Source organism: Macrotis lagotis, chromosome 6, assembly GCF_037893015.1.
Source record: "Macrotis lagotis isolate mMagLag1 chromosome 6, bilby.v1.9.chrom.fasta, whole genome shotgun sequence".
NCBI lineage: Eukaryota > Metazoa > Chordata > Mammalia > Peramelemorphia > Peramelidae > Macrotis > Macrotis lagotis.
The window spans coordinates 96,162,667-96,183,995 of NC_133663.1; the positions used below are offsets into that span (position 1 = coordinate 96,162,667).

Genomic DNA, 21,329 nt, shown 5'->3' on the forward strand with positions numbered 1-21,329 from the left:
ATCATCTGCTACTCACAACAACTCTAGAATATAAGTAATGTGGAAACTGAGTCTGAGTGCAGTGACTTGCTCAAAGTCACACAGCAGGCAGAAGAGTTGGGATTTAAAACCAAGTCTTGGTGACTAGGTGGCGTACTGGATAAAGCACCGGCCTTGGAGTCAGGAGTACCTGGGTTCAAATCTGGTCTCAGACACTTAATAATTACCTAGCTGTGTGGCCTTGGGCAAGCCACTTAACCCCATTTGCCTTGCAAAAAAAAAGTCTTCTGATTTCAGGTCCAAGGGGGGACTTTTGTGTCCTTTTTTAAAATAATTTTTTAAAAATTTTATTTATTTAAGGCAATGAGATTAAGTGATTTGCCCAGAGTCACACAGCTAGACAATTGCTAAGAGTCTGAAGTAAAATCTGAACTGAGGTCCTCCTGACTCCAGGGGTCAGTGCTCTATCCACTATGCCACCTAGCTGCACCTTTCTGCATCCTTTTGTTGAAGTTCAGTTTTGGGTTATGCAGAGTGAAGAACTCATGGGTTTAATTATCCAGAGTTATGAAGGACAGATAAGCTTATTTACATTAGAACAAGGTGTAGCTTCTCCAAGAGTTACAGTTCTAGTAAAGAAATGGAGAAAGGGAAAAAACTTTTAAAGGGAAAGCCAAGTAGGGGAGTGGGGTGGGGTGGGTTTGGGGAGAGATTAGGGAAGGATGCTTTTTGGACAAATGTGCTTTCAGGAATTGTTTCAGAAATATCCAAACATAATTCAGACCAAAGTATACAATTTTCTTTTTTTAAAACTTGTTCTCTTTTTTTCTTTGTCTCAAGTTCTTTTTGACCTTTAGTTCTGATTCTTCTATCACAATATGACTAATATGGAAATATATTAAACTCAACTGTACATGTATAATCTATATCAGATTATTTTTTGTCATGGGAGGGAAGGTAGAATGAAGGGAGGTAGAAAAATGTGGAATTCAAAAAACTCAGAAAAAGATGAATGTTGAAAACTATCTTTGCATGTAATTGAAAAAATAAAATAACATTTAGAAACAGTCAAAGATGATTTACTCATTACTTGGGCAACAAGTGGTACAGAGAGCATATGTTAGAAAAACATAGCATAGCTTTTGTAGGCATAAAGTCAAGAAAGAGATAAGTACAAGTAAACTATTTGCTTTTGTTCAGTATTTCCACAATGTCACTTTCATTGATTCCAGTTTTGTTGTAATTTTGTAGAGGTTAAGTCTATGAAAATCTATGAAGATAAGTTTCTCTTTTGAAGTGGACAGGGAATAAGGATTGAGGAAAATGATCAGAGTAAGTAGAACTAATACATAGTAGAGAGAAACACACACACACACACACACACACACACACACACACACACACACACACACACATCCCAAACCCTCAATACTTCTATAACATTGAAATTTTGTGGATTTGGGGTATGATTTATGAGTTTAAGTATAATTTTCCATCCAAGTAAGATTTGAAGGAATACATGATGTGAACAAAAGAGCTATGAAAAGTAGCATAGTGTACTAGAAAAAGAACAGTATAATTATCAAAAATAATTTTTAATTGCTTAGAATGTGCCAGTTGCTGAGTATACAAATATAACAAATCAAACAATATCTGTTTTTTAAAGATTTTATTTATTTTGAGTTTTACAATTTTTCCCCATCTTACTTCCCTCCCCCCACCCTCACAGAAAGCAATCTGTCAGTCTTTACTTTGTTTCCATGTTGTACATTGATCCAAATTGAGTGTGATGAGAAATTATATCCTTAAGGAAGAAACATAAAGTGTAAGAGATAACAAGATCAGACAATAAAATATCACAAACAATATCTATTCACAAGGAACTTTGAGTCTAATTGGGAAGAAAACAAACACACATAAGTATAAGGAGTGGAATGAAATCTGTGATTTTACAGATATAGGGAACCCTCGGAAATGAAAACTCCTTCCACCAAAGCACGTTGGCCCTAGGCTTAGAGAGTTGCCTAGAACCCTGCGATACTGTGCTTAGAGTTACATGGACAGAGGAGATCACATCAGATTTTGAACACAAGTCTTTCTGATTTGGAGGTCAGTTTTCCATCCCTTGTACCATAGTAGTTTCCTTGTTGTTTAGTTGTTTTTCAGTCTTTTTCAACTCTTTGTGACCCCCTTTGGGGTTTTCTTGGAAAAGATAATAGAATGCTTTGCCATTGCCTTCTCCTGCTCATTTTACAGATGAGAAAATTGGAGACTTGACCACAGTCACACAGCTAATAGGGTCTAAGGTTGGATTTGAACTTCTGACTCCAAGTCTGGTGTTCCAATGCACCACCTCATTGCTAAAGAGAATTATATGAATACAAATAAATACAAAGCACTGAAATACAAGGTAGTTTGAGTGGGAAGTCTAGCCATTGAGGGGATCAGGAAGGGTTCAGCAGCATTTTAAAGGAAGAGAGGAAATCTATGAAGCAGGGGTAAGAGGTGTAAGCCTGGGGAAAAATTTCTGGCTTTCAGGTTCTAGTTCTAGTCTTCAACTACCAGATGATTTCCAAGGTTCGTTCCAGAGAAATCATTTTAATTTTCATCTTCTTTCCTCCTTACTTACAGGTTAAATTTCATACTGAAATAAGTCAGAATTTTGTAAGCAGTTGATGTATCTTATATTGGGTTTTTTTAAATTAAGAAGATAAAAACTAAAAGTATTTACTATTCTGATGGATTCATTATAGAAAATTCACTCAAACCATGTCAACATGCTACCTTTAAAAATTTCTTCTCTGAATTCCCATAACATTTTAATTCTTATGACACTACATTTTTTGTGGTTTTTTGATTATATTTATTTTTTATTCATTTGTTCTTATTTTGTGTACATGTCCTCTAGTTGAATTTAAGTTCCTTGAGGGAAAGGACCATATTTTGTCTTAGTGTTTGTGAATGAAAACATGGCTGGGAAGATGAATATTTATTTAATCAGTTCTCCTGGCAATTAAAAAAAATAAAACAAGATTCTTTATTGCAATGATAAACTTGCCATATAGAGGAATTGCCATAGTTATTTGCATATTGAAACTGTTTTAAATCTTCAATAATAGTTTATAGAAGGGATTAAAAATACTTAAGAACATCTCACAGTGCAGTGGGTGGCTAATTATAAATCCAAAAAACTGAAGAGGAAACATGTTTCTTAACTTTTATCAGAGAATGGGCCAGAGGTATAGGTTGAGGCACATTTTTGGAAGTGGTCAATGAGTGGATTTATTTTGCTAGGCTAACCTTATTTGTCATAAGGCAGGGCTTTTATCATTTAGTGGGAAGAGAATTAAAAGGGAATAGCTGAAGTGCTATGATATCAATGCTAAAAAGAAAGATGAAAACAGACAAATATATAGAAAACAGGAAAGATCTGAAATGGACACTGATAAGCAGGGTAAGATGAGTATGACTGTGTGAAATTTTATACAATCCTCTTTTGCTTTTTCCTTTGTGAATAAAGTTATTTGTCAAGTTCATGATAAAAAAATTTTGAAAATTAAAAAAATAAAAACAGTATTAGATTGAGCAAAAAGATGCTGAAATGGGCTCTGAACTCAAGTGATTTGAAAGTTCCTTCAAATGATATGGATCACAATTTCAGTTCCTTCCCATCGTCTAACCAAGAAAATTCCTTTCTAGAGGCCTTCCTAGATTTCCTCTAACATCAGAAGTGTTGGAGGAGTACCCTGGAGTACCCTGGATATTAACCTGCACCTCTTGTCCTCACTATTTGACCAATTCATCTTATCTTATGTTTACAGGGTCATAGACTTAAATGATGAAAGAAACCTTAAAGGCCATAAAGTCTATTTTGTTCATTTTATAAATAAGGAAACTGAAGCACAGAGATGTCTCAAAATTTTCCCAGAGTTACACAGACAATAAATCTCAGAGCTAGAATTTAACCCAGGTCTTCCTGACTCCAAGTCTATTATTTTATACACTTCTTGTGCCTCAAGAACATAGAACAGCATCAGAAGCAGAATAACTCAGGAGTAAATTAGAGTTTGAAAAAGATAATTAAATACTCAATTCAAGTGAGTTGACATTGCTGCTGTTCCTCCAAATCTATTCTATGGAAGCAACTAATTACTACACACTGATGAACAAATTATTCCATGATGTTGCTTTTAGACAGCTCAATTTTTCATTCAGTTTAACAAGCATTTTTCCAGGACCTCCTATATTTGCAGAACTTTCTGTTGGTTATAAATTAACAATGAAAAAGTTTTTCTTGATGACTTTTTTTGTAAAATTCCTCATATGCTTCATCCTTTTCATATTCCTCGTGTACCTCTCCATTGCCTTAAATGTGATGTTAATTCTTAATTCTTTGGGAAACATTGTACTTCATGTCTTGCTGCTCCAGCAGGAGGTAAAGAATATTGATATTAAAAAGATGGGCCTTTGTTTCCATGGGCATCTTGGGAGTATTAAAAAAGTTTTACAATTTCCTGAAGGGAAGCCATTCTGCTCTTCTCTTCTTATTCAATCCTGAGCCCAATTATCCATTGGTAGTGCATTCCAGACATACATACTGATGGCCTAGCTCTGAAAAGCTGTCCATCCAAATGCATGACATGATCTGGGCAAGAGTAAGACAATCTACTTAGTGTCTTCTATTTGGTTCTACCAGTTAATAAGTATTTATTACTAAGAATAGTTTGATTTTACTCCTTTGCCTTTCTTCTCTTTAACCAACACACACATATAAATTACTGTCTTATAATTTATTTCTTTAATTTTAATTCCCTTTTCATAAATCATCCTTGAAATATGTTTTGCTTGTGACTAAATCTACCCTAAATCTAACCTTCCTCTTAAACTCTTTATTTTTCACTTTCCTTATCCTCATCTATTTTTTTCTATACTTAAAAAAAACCCCGGGGGTGGCTAGGTGGCATAGTGGATAAAGCACTGGCCCTGGAGTCAGGAGTACCTGGGTTCAAATCCGGTCTCAGACACTTAATAATTACCTAGCTGTGTGGCCTTGGGCAAGCCACTGAACCCCGTTTGTCTAAAACTTAAAAAAAACCCCAAACAAACCCTAAGAAACAAACTTTCAATATAAAACATAACACAGGAAATAAGATTATATATGAAATTAAGATTGTCTACTATGCATGTATTCCAAAGATGCTTCTCAGCTCTGGTTTTCTTAACAGGAATGCTTGAGAATTCTATTAAAGGTCCACTTTCTCTTTGTAAATTTTTACTCAATTTTGAGGGATAATTTATTTTTGTTTATAAAACTTTTTCTTTTTGATATATCATATGCCAAGATTTTCTTTCCTTTATAGGAGCTGTTATTAATGTTATGTGTACTGATTGTAATTATTATACTTGATATCTTTCTTATGTTTTGCATTATATTTTTTCTTTGACCTGAAAACTTTGAATATGATATTTAGGAATGTGTTCAGTCTGGTATTTCGTTTTTGTTGTTGTTGTTTCTGCAAGGCAATGGGGTTTAAGTGACTTGCTCATGGTCACACAGCTCAGTGAGTATTAAGTGTCTGAGATGGATTTGAACTCAGATCCTCCTGACTCCAGGACTGGAGTTCTATCCACTGTACCACCTAGCTTTCAATTTGGTGGGGTTTTTTTTAGGTTTTTTGGCAAGGCAATGGGGTTCAGTGGCTTGACCAAGGCCACACAGCTAGGTAATTATTAAGTATCTGAGACTGGATTTGAACCCAGGTACTCCTGATTCCAGGGCTGGTACACCACCTAGGCATCCCTGGTGTTTCTTTAAGATGTAACTGATGGGTTCTTTTTATTTTTACTTTGACCAATGACTCAAATAGTTCTGCTCAGTTTTCCTTTATGATATCTTAAAATATAATTCTAGATTTTTCAGTCGAATCATAGTTTTCAGGAAGTCTAATGTTTCTTAAATTATTTCCTTGATCTTTTTGTAGAACAGTTTTTTTAAAAAGTTAATTATTAAAATAAATAAATAAATGTCCATATACATTTCTTTCCTTTATTCAGGTATTTTTTTTTGCAAGGCAAGGGGTTAAGTGACTCGTCCAAGGCCACACAGCTAGGTAATTAGTGTCTGAGGCTGGATTTGAACTCAGGACCTCCTGACTCCAGGGCCAATGCTCTATTCACTGCACCACCTAACTGCCCCTATTTGGGTATTTTTTTTTATCTCTCCCTCTCATAGTCCCCCCACCCCCGAACTGGATATTAAAAAAAAAGAAAGAAAAATAAAAGCCTCATAATAAATATGATCTAACAAAAATTTTTTCCAATTTGGCCTTATCTAAAAATATTATGTCTCAATGGTCAAAGGATATGCAAAGGCAATTTACAGATAATGAGATCAAAGCAATCCATAGCCATATGAAAAATTGCTCTAAATCATTAATTATTAGAGAAATGCAAATTAAAGCTTCTCTGAGGTACCACCTCAAACCTCTCAGACTGCCCAATATGACTAGAAAGAATAATGATCACTGTTGGAAGGGTTGTGGGAAATCTGGGACACTATTACACTGTTGGTGGAGTTGTGAACTTATCCAACCTTTCTGGAGAGAAATTTGGAACTATGCCCAAAGGGCAACAAAAATGAGCATACTCTTTGATCCAGCAATACTACTACTGGGTCTCTACCCTGAGGAGATGAGGAAAAAGGACAAAAATATCACTTGTTCAAAAATATTCATAGCACAGAAAAACACCGTATACCCTAACAGCAACATGGGAGTGATGATCAACCTTGAAGGACTCGCTTATTCCATCAGTGCAACAATCGGGAGCAATTTTGGGCTGTGTGAAAAGGAGAGTGCCATCTGTATGTGGAGTTTGAACAAAGTTCAAGGACTATTCCCTTTAATTTAGGAAAAAACAGATATCGTATTGTCTGATCTTGTTACCTCTTAGACTTCTTGTCTCTTCTTTAAGGATATGATTTCTCTCTCATCACACCTAATTTGGATCAAGGTACAACATGGAAACAAAGTAAAGACTGACAGATTGCTTTCCGTGGGGGTTGGGGGGAGGGAAGTAAGATTTGGGGGAAAATTGTAAAACTCAATATCTTTAATAAAAATAAATTAAAAAATATTCATAGCAGCCCTGTTTGTGGTGGCAAAGAATTGAAAATCAAGTAAATGTCCTTCAATTGAGGAATGGCTTAGCAAACTGTGGTATATGTATGTCATGGAACACTATTATTCCATTAGAAACCATGAGGGATGGGATTTCAGAGAAGCCTGGAGGGATTTGCATGAACTGATGCTGAACGAGATGAGCAGAACCAGAAAAACACTGTATACTCTAACAGCAACATGGGGGTGACGATCAACCTTGATGGATTTGCTCATTCCATCAATACAACAATCAGGGACAATTTTGGGCTGTCTGCAAAGGAGAGTGCCATCTGTATCCAGATAAAGAGTCGTGGAGTTTGAACAAAGTTCAAGGACTATTCCCTTTAATTTAGGAAAAAAAACAGATATTTTATTGTCTGATCTTGTTATTTCTTAGACATTTTGTCCCTTCCTTAAGGATATGATTTCTCTCTTATCACACTCAATTCGGATCAATGTACAACATGGAAACAAAGCAAAGACTGACAGATTGCTTTCAGTGGGGAGGGGGGAAGTAAGATTGAGGGGAAAATTGTAAAACTCAAATAATATCTTTAATAAAAAATGGAAAAAATAAAATAAAAATATTATGTCTCATGCTGCATTTTAAATGTATCACCTCTATGGATGTTGGAAATATGCCTCATTCATCTTTAGTCCATCGAGCTCCTGGTTTATCATTACATTAATCAAAGTTCTTAAATCTTTCCATTTTGCTTTCCTCCATATAAAATTATTGTTCTAGTTCTATTTACTTTCCTTAAGCCTTCCCAGGTTCCTCTGAAACAATTATTTTTTATGGCAAAATATTATTCCATTGTATTCATGTCTTAATTTATCTAGCCATTCCTCAACAGGTGGGCACTTGGGGCGGCTAGGTAGCACAGTGGATAGAACACCTGTCCTGGAGTCAGGAGTACCTGAATTCAAATCTGGTCTCAGACACTTGTGTGGCCTTGGGCAAGCCACTTAACTCCATTTGTCTTGCAAACCCCCCAAAACAAAACAGGTGGGCATTCCCTTAGTTTCCAGCTTTTGGATAGTATGAAAATCCTGTTATAAATGTTTTTGCACACATGGGCCCTTTCCCTCTTGGATCCCCTTAAAGGGCATAAATTCACTGGTAGTATAATTGAGTTAAGAGATATGTACAATTTAGTAATCTGGGGGGCTCACCCAGGAGGTCAGTGATTTGAAGCACAAATTTGGTGGGTCATACCACTAACTCATTCCATAATGGTGATTAAATTACTGTAATATTTCAAGGAAATCTAATTTTCTTTGTGCATGGACTTCCTCCACTCACCTAAGAAGATTGCTCCTCCTTAAATGTGGGTCTTTAAGAATTGCTCTGGAAGAAAAATTCCTTATTCTGGGCTCATCTGATGGTGTTCCAATCTAAGGAAAGCAAGACACAGAACAGCAACAGAATCAGAATAACTCAGAAGGAATAAATTGGAGTTTGAAAGGGATAAGGAATTCTCAATTCAATTAAACTGAAGTTTGTAGCTTGTTCCCACCAAATCTATTCTGTGGACAACTGATTAACACAAACTGATGAACAAAATATTTCATGATGCTGTTTTTAGGCAGTGATTCAATTTAGTTCTATTCAATTCAACAAACATTTTTCAGGTACCTACTATTTGCAGAGCTCTGTGCTGGCTCCAAATTGAAAATGAAAAACTGTTCTTGATTCTCTTCAAGATTTCCAATAAATACAAAGATTCACATACATATATCTTTTCCCCACTGGACCTGGCAAGCCACTTAGCCCCATTGCCTTGCAAAAAAACTCTAAAAAATAAAGTTCTTAACCTGAGAACTGTGAACTCTTTCTGTGTGTGTGTGTGTGTGTGTGTGTGTGTATATAGGGTTAAATAGCTTGCCCAAGGTCACATGACTAGGTAATTATTAAGTGTCTGACGTCGAATTTGAACCCAGGTACTCCTGACTCCAAGGCCAGTGCTCTATCCACTGCACTACCTAGCCGCCCCTCCTGAGTACTTTTGAAGAAAAATGGTATTCACATTCAGAGAAAGAACTGATGGGAGTCTGAATGCTGGTCAAAGCACACTATTTTTCAGGGTGGCTATAGGTGGTGCAGTGAATAGAGCACTGGCCTTGGAGTCAGGAGTACCTGGGTTCAAATCCGACCTCAGACACTTAATAATTACCTAGCTGTGTGGCCTTGGGCAAGCCACTTAACTCCATTGCCTTGAAAAATCTAAAATGAAAAAAAAAGCATACTATTTTCACTTATTTTTGAGTGTGTGATTTTTTTTCTTCTTATGGTCTGTTTCTTCTTTCACAACATGAGTAATGTGGAAATATGTTTTACATGATTACATATATAACCTATAACAAATTGCTTGCTATTTAGGAAAAGAGAAAGTGAAGGAGGGATGAAAAGAGAAAATTTTCAACTCAAAATTTTTTTCCAAAAATGTTAAATTTTATCTTTACAATTAGAAAAAATGAAATATTTAAAATTTTAAAAATGATAAAGAATATCCATAGAAGATAAAATATGCAATAAAGGACAAATGAAGTGACAAAAAAAGCTTACTGACTTAAGGGTGAGAGCTACACTACTACAGACAGTAATCAATGTATCCTGTAGAATTCTTCCTCCTGTCTTTTCAAAGATTCTTCACAGAGCATCTATCTAAATTTCTGGAGGGCTTCCTCAGGTTCATTTACAAATATTGTGAATATGAGTACAATCATATGGTTCTCCATTCCAATGACTATCATCTCTCATTCTCAGTACATGGTCTGCCTATTTCCTTTTCCAGTTATGCATGTTTTTTTCTGCCTTTTATTATACATCATGCAGACAAATCATCAATGGTAATATTAGTATTTTAATAAATTTTTCTTTTAATGTTTTCTTTTAATAATTTGTATTGCCTCTCATTAGAATCATCAATATTTTAATATCTTTAAATCATAGCCTAGAAATATTCCTTTAATTTGACATGTCTGTTATTAAAAATGAACAGTCTAATCATTTTCTATACTTGAAATACCAAAGTTTGGTAGCTATGAAGAACATAAATTTTTTTCTTGCACTATTATCCCTCAAATATTCTTTTTTATTATTTTTTAGGAATCTTTCTTAAAATTTATTTTTTCTTAAATATAAAAACAATTTTTAAGTTTTTATCATCAAATTAACCAGAGTTTTTATCAATTTTATTGTTTTTTTCATAAAACTAACTCTTGGTTTTATCAGTTCAGCAGTTTTCTTGCTTTTGATTTTATTTCTCCTTTAATTTTTAGAATTTCTAATTGGGTATTTAATTTGTTCTTTCTCTAATTTTTTTAGTTGTATGTTTAGTTCATTGATTTCCTCTTTCTCCAATTTATTCATGTAAGCGTTTAAAGATATATATTCCTTGACACCTACCTTGCCTTGTCCCATAAGTTTTGATATTTTGTCTCATTGTCATTATCTAGGATGAAATCATTCTTTCTATAATTTGTTGCTTGATCCACTCATTCTTTAAAATTGGATTTTTAGTTTCCAACTAGTTTTAGGTCTGTCTCTCCCTGGCCCATTATTGCATGTTATTGCATTATGATCTGAGAAGGATGTATCCACAATTTCTGCATTTTATTATTAGGTTTTTGTGCCCTAGTACATGGGACAATTCTTGCATTTCATGTACTGCAAAAAAAAAAAGTATATTCCTCTCTATCCCCATTCAGCTTTCTCCAAAAGTCTATCATGTCTAGGTTTTCTAACATTCTATTTACCTCCTTAACTTCCTTCTTGTTTATTTTATGATTAGATTTGTCTAAATCTGAGAGTGGGGATTGAGGTCTCTATTCCCAGTAGTTATGCTATGTCTTCCTGTAACTCATCCAACTTCTCTTCTAAGAATTTGGAAGCTATACCACTTGTAGCATACATATTTAGTACTGAAATTGCTTCATTGTCTATGGTACCTTTTAGGAGGATATAGTTTCCTTCCATATCTCTCTCTTTTTTAAAGGTTTTTGCAAGGCAATGGAGTTAAGTGAATTGCCCAAGGCCACACGGCTAGGTAATTATTAAATGTCTGAGGCTGGATTTTAACTCAGGGTACTCTTGACTCCAGGGCCCGTGATCTATCCACTGAGCCATCTGGCTGCCCCCTTCCATATCTCTTTTAAAGAGATCTATTTTTGCAGTTACTTTGTTTGAGATAAGAATTGCTAACCCTGATTTTTTCACTTCAGCTGAAGCAAAATATATTTTGCTCCAACCTTTTACTTTTACTCTCTCTCTCTCTCTCTCTCTCTCTCTCTCTCTCTCTATATATATATATATATATATATATATATATATATATATATCTGCTTCAAATGATTCTTGTAAGCAGCATATTGTAGGATTCTGGTTTTTAATCCAATCTATTATTTGCTTAGATTTTATGGGAAAGTTCATCCCATTCATATTCAAAGTTACAATTACTAACTCTTTATTGCCCTCCATGCTATCTTCTTTCTGTTTATATTTTCCCCCTATTTCACTTTATCCATATTCCCCAGTATTTTGTTTTCTGAATATCACCCCATTCAGTGTTTTTGCCTCTTTGTATCCAACCTCCTCCCCTTTCTTTCCCCTTTCCTTTTGCCCCTTCTTCCTCCTGTTAATTACTCTTCCCCCCTCCCCCTTTCCATATGTGAAAAGTAAGATAAGTTTCTCAATTTAACTGAGTATGTGTATGTTAATTTTAGGCCTAATCTGATGAGAGTACAATTCAGGTGGTTCTCACCTCCTCCTTTCTTCCCCTTTATTGCAAAAAGGTCCTTTGTACCTCTTTATGTAATGTGATTCATTACAATTCATTACCATTCAGTCTCCTGCATCCTCTGGTCTCTTTACTGTCCCCCATTTAAAGGAGATATTATTTTCATTTATTTATTCATTTTTAAAAGTATGATTTTGGTTTATTTATTTTATAAAATTACAACGATCTTATTATAAGAGTAAACATAACCCCCCCCCCCCAGGAGATGACAAACCTCAAGAATAGTTAGAGAAAAAAATGTACTTCAGTCTGTGTTCAGATACCAATGGCTCTGTCTCTGGGGTGTTGCTTTCTTTATCATAAGTCCACCAGAGAAGTTGCTTCAATATTTTCCCACAGTTGTTATTACTAGCTGTGTTTTCCTCCACTCTATTCCTTCCCCACTCTCATTTATTCTATTCTCTTTCTCCTTTCATCCTGGCCCTGTCCAAAAGTGTGTTGAATCTGAGTTCCCTCAATCTTCCCTCTCTTCTATCACCTATTCCCCCCTTACCTCCCCCCCCCCCATTCCCTCTTATCTCATCCCTCTCTTCTCATTTTTCCTCTAGGGTAAGATAGATTTCTATACCCTATTTCCTCTCTGAGCCATTTCTGATGAGAATAAAGGCTCACTCATTCCCCTTTGCTTTTCCCCATTCCACTCCATTGAAAAAACTTTTTGACTCTTAAATGAAATTTCTTAGCTCCTTCTTTCTCTCCTTTCTCTTCCTCCCAGTACTTCTCTTTATCATCCACTGACTCCAGCTTTTTACTATATTATACCATTATATTCTGCTCCTTCCTGTCTATAAATGCTCTAACAGCTCTTATAAATGAGAAAGTTCATATGAGTTATCAATATCTTCTTTCCATGCAGGAATACAAACAGTTCAATATCATTAAGTTCCTCAAAGTTAGTCCTTCTCATCCACCCCCTCTGTGGTTCAACAGAGTCCTGTACTTGGAGTTCAAACTTTCTGTTAAGCCCTGGTTATTTCAATAGGAAAGTGTGAAAGTCCCCCGTTTCATTGAAAATCCATCTTTTCCCCTGAAAGAGGATGTTCAGTTTTGCTGGGTAGTTGACTCTTGGTTGCAAGCCAAGATCCTTTGCCTTCTGGAATATTATATTCCAATCCCTACAAACTACTGCTTTCACACCACCATCTTGGCTCCACCCCACCCCCCTGGAGATATTGTTTTTACATCATTCTATCAGAGTTATGGATAAGTCATGAATGTCCGTTACTTCTGGCTAAGTATACTCTCTCTAACAGAGTTACACTTCTTGGGAGTTCTGAGAATCTTTCTCCCAGGTGGGGATATAGCCAGTTTCATCTTATTGGAAGCAGTTTTTTCTTTTACCTTTTTTCTAACCTTGTCATGAGTTTCTTGACTCTTCTGTTTGATATCCAAATTTTCTATTTAGCTGCTCTTATCATCAGGAAAAGTTGTAAGTCTCCTATTTCATTAAATGTTCATCTTTCCCCCCTGGAAAAAAAAGGCTCAGTTTTGCCAGATAGTGGATTCTTGGCTGCATTCCAAACTCCCTTGCTCTTCAGAATATCGAATTCCAGGCCCTTCCATCCCTTAATGTTGATGCAGTCAGGTCCTGTGTAATTCTTACTGCTATTTTGCCCTCTGGTTCCATGATATCAAGGCAGTTTTCCCTCACTAAATCCTGTAATATTGAGTCCAGGCTTTTTTTTTTCTCTCCAGTATTTTCAGAAAGCCCAGTGATTCTTAAGTTGTCTCTTCTGGATCTGTTCTTCTGGTCAGTGGTTTTACTGATGAGGCATTTTACATTTTCTTCTAGTTTTTTTTTAATTTTTTTGGTTTTGTTTAACAGATTCTTGTTCTCATGAAATTACTGGTTTCCAGATTCCATTCTTTTTTTTAAGAGAAGAATTTTCATTTAATTTTTGTAATTTCTTTTCCAACTGATCAATTTTATTTTCGAAGTTTTCCATTTGCCTAATTGTAGGGTTGTTTCTTTTTTTTGTTTTTTTTGCAAGGCAATGGTTTTAAGTGGCTTGCTCAAGGCCACACAGCTAGGTAATTATTAAGTGTTTGAGGCTGGATTTGAACTCAGGTACTCCTGACTCCAAGGCTGGTGCTCTATCCACTATGCCACCTAGCCTCCCCTAATTGTAGTTTTGAGAGAATTATTTTCTTTTTGCATTTGCCCAATTCAAGTTTTGAGAGAATTATTTTCTTTTTGTATTTTTCCAGTTGTATTTTCCAAGGATTTGTTTTCTTGTTGTGAGATGTTAATTTTCTTTTGGGTTTCTTTTCCCAATTTTCCCAATTGTTTTTTTTAAACTGAGAAATTTTTTTTATTTTTAATTTTTTTAACTTTAATATTTATTCTCATTTTGTACAAATAATGTTTTTTTACATTAATAAAATATTCTTGTTTAAGAGTAAATGAAACCCCCCCCCCATAAACATAGACTTGCTTGAGCAATAAAGGGGAGAGAAAAAAATTAAATTAAAAAAATAATAGTAATAATTGTAGGTATGGCCAGGTGGCGCAATGGACGGAACACCAGCCCTGGAGCCACAAGCACCCGAGCCCACATCCGGCCCCATACCCCACAATTCATTTTTAAACTTCTTCCTGATTTCTTCCAGGAAATCTTTCTGGACTGGAGACCAATTTATATTCTCCTCAGAAGTTCGAGATCTCTCTGGGTTAGGCTCTTTGCCTTAAAAATAACTTTCAATGCCCCCCCCATTCTGCTGGCCTTTCTTCATTTTCCTAAGAGCTTGTGTTGGGGGGAGGGGCTGGTTCATAGACCTTTAGTATTGAATATTCTAGAGGCTTTGCTCAATGGGTTTAGTAACTCCAAGTGGGTCAGCCAATAGGAGGTACTAGAAGCTTTGTTCACTTGGCTTAGTAACTCCAAGTGGGCCAGGGGGTGCTTGTTGCTTTCTCTAGAGTGTCTGTGACCTTGATTTGAGACCCTCTCCCTAGTCCTGGAGGGGATGGGGGGGGTACAGCTGGATACTGTTATCCTTGAACAATGTGGGCTCTAGGTAATCTACCTATTCAGCTGAGGGAGCTCTGCTACTCACACCTTAGCCTTGGGAAAGTGAGGGGGTGGGAAGGCTGTTACTATGTTAGATCTGGGAAGAGGGCTCTGCTGAAAGTATGGAGCTCATGACCTGAGCAGAGCAGATTGATGCCCAGCCGCACTCTGCAACTCGCTGTGTTGGAACTCACCTTCCAGCCCCACTGGGGTTGCCCAGACCAAGCTCCCAAGTGAAAGACTCCATGGCTTAGGTTGGTTCTCTGGCTTTCACCCTGCTGCTGCCCCTGGGCTGGCTCTGCTCTCCGTTCCCGGTACACCCACAGCCCCTGAGATAGACATTGTTGGTAGATGTTCTTCTCCTAGCTTCTTTTTCTGGGTTTTGTCACTAGAATTTCTGTTAAGAGATTTCTTTCATATTATTTCTGAGGGGAAAATCAGGAGATCTTAGGACAGTGCCTGGTTTCTTTAAACCATCTTGGCTGGGAAGTCTCCAATTTTTAACTTTTAAAAAAATTTTGAGTACAGCAACATATATACTGTCACCTTATTTACTTAAAAGCAGAATACTTTTGTATTTAAAAAAAATTTTTTTTACCCTAGCTATATGCAAAACTAAGTTTCAACATTTACTTCCAAATCCTTGAGCTTCATATTTTCTCCCTTCCTCTCATCCCTTTTCCCCGCCATTAAGACTTGGCATAGGTTAAAACTTGGTATAGGTTAAAAATGAGTAGCCATGAAACACATTACCACAATAGTCATGTAAAAATAAAGATAATAATGTCTGTTCTTCATTTTTGAAGAAGATCAAGACATCAGGGAAGTGATGCCATAATAAGTACATGAATTGGATATGAGTGGGGGGGGGCTGTATTAAGTCACCAGCCTCATTTTCTCTTCCAGAGTCATATGGGTCCAGTGGCCAGACAGAAATTAGGATGACTGGATGGTCATCAATGCAAGGCAATCAGGGTTAAGTCACTTGCCCAAGTTTACACAGCTAGTAAGAGTCAAGTGTCTGAGGCTGTCCTCCTGTCCTCCTGACTCCCAAGACCAGTGCTCTATCCACTATACAACCCAGCTACCCCTAGCAGCAACATAATTCCTCTCCTTCCAAAAAAAGAGAAACCCCAAGAAAAATAAAGTGGAAAAAGAAAGTGTCCTTCAGTCTGTATTCAGATACCATCAGCTCTGTCTTTGGGATGGATAGCATTCTTTATCATAAGTGCATCAGAGGAACTACTTCAATTTTTTTTTATCTCACAATTGCTATTGCTAGCTATATTTCCTTCTGTCTTATTCCTCCCCATCCCCCATTTACTCTATTCACTCTCTCCTTTTACCCTCTGTCCTCAAAATTGTATGATATGGGGCGGCTAGGTGGTGCAGTGGATAGAGCACCAGCCCTGGAGTCAGGAGTACCTGAGTTCAAATCTGGCCTCAGACATTCAATAATTACCTAGCTGTGTGGCCTTAGGCAAGCCACTTAACCCCATTGCCTTCCAAAAACTAAAAAAAAAAAATTGTATCTGACCACTCTCTCACACCATCTTCTTGTATCACCTATACCTCCTTCCCCGTCCCTTCTCCCTATCCCTTTCCTCTCATATTTTCCTCTAGATGAAGATAGATTTCTATATTACCCAAATGAGTGTGTATTATTTCCTGAGTCATTTTTGTTGAGAATGAAGGCTCCCTCCTTACCTTCCCCCTCCCTCCACTCCATAGCAAAATCCTTTCCTTGCCTCTTTTATGTGAAATAACTCAGCCCATTCTATCTTTCCTTTCCCTTTCTCCCAGTACATTCCTTTCTCCCTGTACATTCCTTTCTCCCCTATTAACTCCATCTTAATATATTATTTATATATATTTGATATATTATAACTTGCAAATTAAACTCCCTCGTGAGCCTTGTCTATATATGGTCCTCCTAACTACCCTAATAGATGAAAAGGCCCATATAAATTATCAGTTATCATCTTCCCATGCAGGAATAAATGCAATTCAATATCATTAAATCCCTCATAATTTGCCCTTCTGGTCCACCCTCTTTATGCTTTATACCTGAGTCATGTACTTGAAGATCTAGTTTTCTGTCCAGCTCTGGTCATTTTGATGGGAAAGTATATTCATTGAATATACATCTTTTCCCCTGAAAGAATACATTTGAGTTTTACTGGGTAGATGATTCTCGGTTGCATTCCAAGCTCTTTTGCTTTCTGGAATATCATATTCTAAGCCCTATGAGCCCTTAATGTAGAGGCTACTAAATTTTATGTTATCCTGACTATAGCTCCATAACTGAATTGTTTCTTTATGAATGCTTGGTAATATTTTCTACTTGGCTTGGGAGTTCTGAAATCTGGCTATAATATTCCTGGAAGTTTTCATTTTGGGATCTCTTTCAGGAGGTGACTGGTGAATTTTTTCAATTTGTATTTTAGAGTGTTTCTTGCAAACTGCCAGGTTGGATGAATCAAAAGCCAGAATTATGGTTACTGGAAGAAATCTCAACAATCCCAGATATACAGACAGTACTACTCTGATAGCAGAAAGTGAAGAATTAAGAAGACTCTTGATGAGAGTGAAAAGCTGGTTTTTGAAGCTTAATATTAAAGAAACTAAAATCATGACAACTGATTCCATCATTTCCTGGCAAATAAAGGGAGAAGAAATAAAGCAGTGTCACATTTTACATTTTTGGGCGCAAAGATCACTGCAGAGAATGACTGCATCCATAAATTTAAAAGACAATAGTTCCTTGTAAGAAAAGCTATGGAAAAATCTGGATAGCATACTAAACAGCAGAGACATCATCTTGCTGACAAAGATCCACAGAGGCAAATCTGTGGTTTTGCCCAGTAATATATAAGGCTATGAGACCTGGCCTATTAAAGCTGTATAAGTAATCTTTTTGAAGTGTGATACTGGAGAAGACTTTTGAGAATCCCTTGGATGGAATGAAGATTAAATCAGTCAATACTTAAAGATATTAATTCAGCCTATTCAATGGAAAGGCAAATACCAATGTTGAAATTTAAATACCTTGACCACATAAGGAGAAGATAGGATTCATTGGAAAAGATCCTGGAAAAGATTGAAGGCAAAAGGAGAAAGGGAATGGCAGAGGATAAGAGTCATGGCAGAATGACATGAACTTAGTGAACATGAACCTACACAAACTTCAGAAGATAGTGAAGGATAGAAGGGTTTGGTGTGTTGTGCTCCACAAGGTCACGAAGACTATGTATAATCAATATATTATACAACAAAGATGCTTTTTGAATTGAATTGGTGGGACTTTAAATCTGAGATTCTTTGCTATTAAAAAATAATAATAGCCAGGATTTATACAGCTCTTTAAATTTTGCTCTCAGTGAATGATAGCAGTGATACTAATTTAAATATGAGGAGCTACATATAGTTTAATGCTACAATACCATAAAATAAAACATAATTTATATATACATATATATATATAAACACATGCTTATATATTTACACATACACATACATGTATCCAGCAGTTTCATTAAAGAAATTAGTAATTTTAAACTGTAAGGTAAAAAGAAAAGAATTTGTTTAGGACTTTATGGTACAAAGGATAAAATAAACAACTTAAGTGTATGTGATTCAACAATTATTTCTTTTAACTCTGTTTTTGCCTTGGGAAGCCATCATTTATTGTTAGTTTACAGGTTAGGGGGGAAAAAGGATCAATACTAGAAAATATTAGATTTGAGAATTCATCAGGAAAGAAAATCTGCAAGGTGAAATTTTTTTAAAAACATGAAATATTTTTATTTTAAAAAGACTGGGCTTAAAACTCACATTGGCATGGGAGTTGGTTTGAACATCAGACTATTTTTGGTAAACCCAGATTTGTTTTAAAGTCAGCAAGGTTTGCTATATAGGCATTCTCAATATTCCTTACTGATTGTACATTTGGAAATAGTTTTTCCTCACATAGAATGATTTTTTTTCTGGCAGTAAATCCTGGTTTAGAAATTCTCTCTAATGATGTTATACAATTAGCAATTATTTGCAGCCTTAGAGAATTTTTCTGAGGATCTTGGGAGGTGACTTGAGTTGTCCAGGGTCACTTGACTGATGTATACTAGAGGATAACTCTTCCTAACTCCCTGGCTAATTCTCTTTATTCACTGTCATGTGTTTTATTTAATAGTAAAGAAAATACATTTCTGCATTAACATTCTTATCATTGGGGGCAGCTAGGTGGCACAGTGGATAGAGTACCTGCCTGGAGTCAGGAGGACCTGAGTTCATATCCAGCTTCAGACACTTACTAATTACTTAGCTATGTGACCTTGGGCAAGTCACTTAGCCCCCACTGTCTTACAAAAAAAAATTCTTATGAATAATTAAAAAATATACATATCCCTGAAGTTACAGTCTATGGAAATATATAAGTTATTCATGATATCAATAACATTTTATTTGGGATATTGCCTGGTATTTACAAAATAATTTTTTTCTAAGAAATTCTCATATATAACAACATATTGTGGTATTTATACCTTTTTTGGTTGATCTATGAAAAAACAAATCATAACTTCCTAAAAGCATAAAATTAAAATTAACTTCAGAAGAGGCAATGGGTTAAATATGCAGAATGTGACATTGGACAAGGCCAATATGAAAATGTTTGAATTTGTTTTTCCAACTGTCCTTTGCATATTTATTACAAGTTTTGATCTGCTTTTTTTTTTTCCCAATGGGGAAGGGGAGGTAAACAGGAGAGAAAATAAATCTTGCTACTTGAAAAATGATTTAAAAATAAAATCAGCTACATATGTAATAGGTTTTATATTCTATCCTTTGAACCATAAAGACCTGAATAAATTCTATGCACTAACGGATTATGATTTAGTAGTATAAATTTGATAAATCTGTTGTACTAGTACTTACTCTGAAGTAGTTTATTTTTCATTCAGAAGATCAGGGTAACTGTTCGGCCATCCTGCTTCCACGAAAAATGTCATTTTTGTATATACTGATATGGTTGTTAATGTGTATTTACAACAAATCTCAAATTCACCCTGTAAAAATTAAAAATGGTGATATTCAATCTAGGCTCTTTCATCACAGCTCTAGCATGGGGGAAATCTTTCGGTTTTGAAGCAGCAATGGTGACATTGATAATATTTTTGATAATTATTTTAAAAAAAGATCTTGATTACCTCTCACCCAATCAATTCAATAGCTTGCTAACTAATCTTCCTGCATTGAGTTTTTCTTTCTAATTCCTCTTCCATACATGTGCCAAAGAAACATTCCTATGGCACAGGTTTGACCATGCCATTCCAATGCTCAAGACTCAGTGATTCCCCCTCACCCCTAGAAATAAATATATACTCCTTTGATGGTAAAATCCTTCAGAATCAATCATTAGGTTCTTTGAAATAAAGGCTTGGGATTTGTATGATGGGGTGATTCTCAAAAATAAAACTGTGCAGGGAGAGATAAAAAAGAGTAATCATCTCATACAAATGAGGCATGAAAGGAAGAACTGATAAAGAAGCAAGTGTATGTGGCAGTAGGGCTGGTAGGGCTAGAATTGTACTCATCAGAAATGGGCTAAAGAGGGTACAACATATACTTCTTGAAAGGTATAAAAGTCTTCTAAATTTAGAAAGAAACAAGAGGGTGAGGAAAGGCTAAGGGAGGGACTCTTAAGAGGGGCGGTGGGTTAAGGAATATGAGAACAAAATAGCAGGTAGAAGCAAATTAGACTTGTGAAGTGGAATAGTGTGAGAAAGAAAATGAAAAATAGAATGGCAGAAAATACACAAATATTTATAACTTAGAATGTGAATAGGATGAATTTACCCATAAAACAAAAGGAAAGTATAACATATAACTATGTGGTACTGGCTAAGAAATGGAGAGATGGATTAGTGGAATATATAGTAATAAAGGCCTATAATAGCTTTGTGTTTGACATTTAAGATTTAAGTTTTAGGATTTAGAATTCAATTTTTTGGTTAAAAATTGGTGGGAATGCTGTTAAGTAGTCTGGCAGAAATTGGGAACAGATCAGTGTATTAAACATGTACCAAGATAAGGTCAAAATGAATATATGACCTAAATATAAAAGGAACTGTCACAAGAAAATTAGAAGACTTTTGGATAGGAGAATAATATCTGAAGAAACAAGATATGTAGAGCATCGCTGAGGTATAAAATGGATAATTTTGATTATTTCAAATTTAAAAGTTCTAGTATGAATAAAACCAATGTAGGCAAGATTAAACAAATTAAGAAATTAAGGAAATTAGTATTTTCTCAAAAAAATAAAGAATGTTGGGAAACAGAACTCTCTCAGATAAAGATCTCTTTTCTCAAATATAAGAATT

General features: G+C 35.6%; 1 long non-coding RNA gene across 1 annotated transcript; it reads right to left on the reverse strand.

Moving 5' to 3' along the window:
* Positions 1-1,730: 1,730 nt before the first annotated feature.
* Positions 1,731-21,155, reverse strand: LOC141491128 (uncharacterized). The gene is made up of 3 exons (XR_012469469.1): positions 19,882-21,155; positions 8,446-8,537; positions 1,731-2,339 (listed from the first exon to the last, which is right to left on the reverse strand). It is a non-coding gene; the product is annotated as an uncharacterized LOC141491128 (long non-coding RNA).
* Positions 21,156-21,329: the final 174 nt, after the last annotated feature.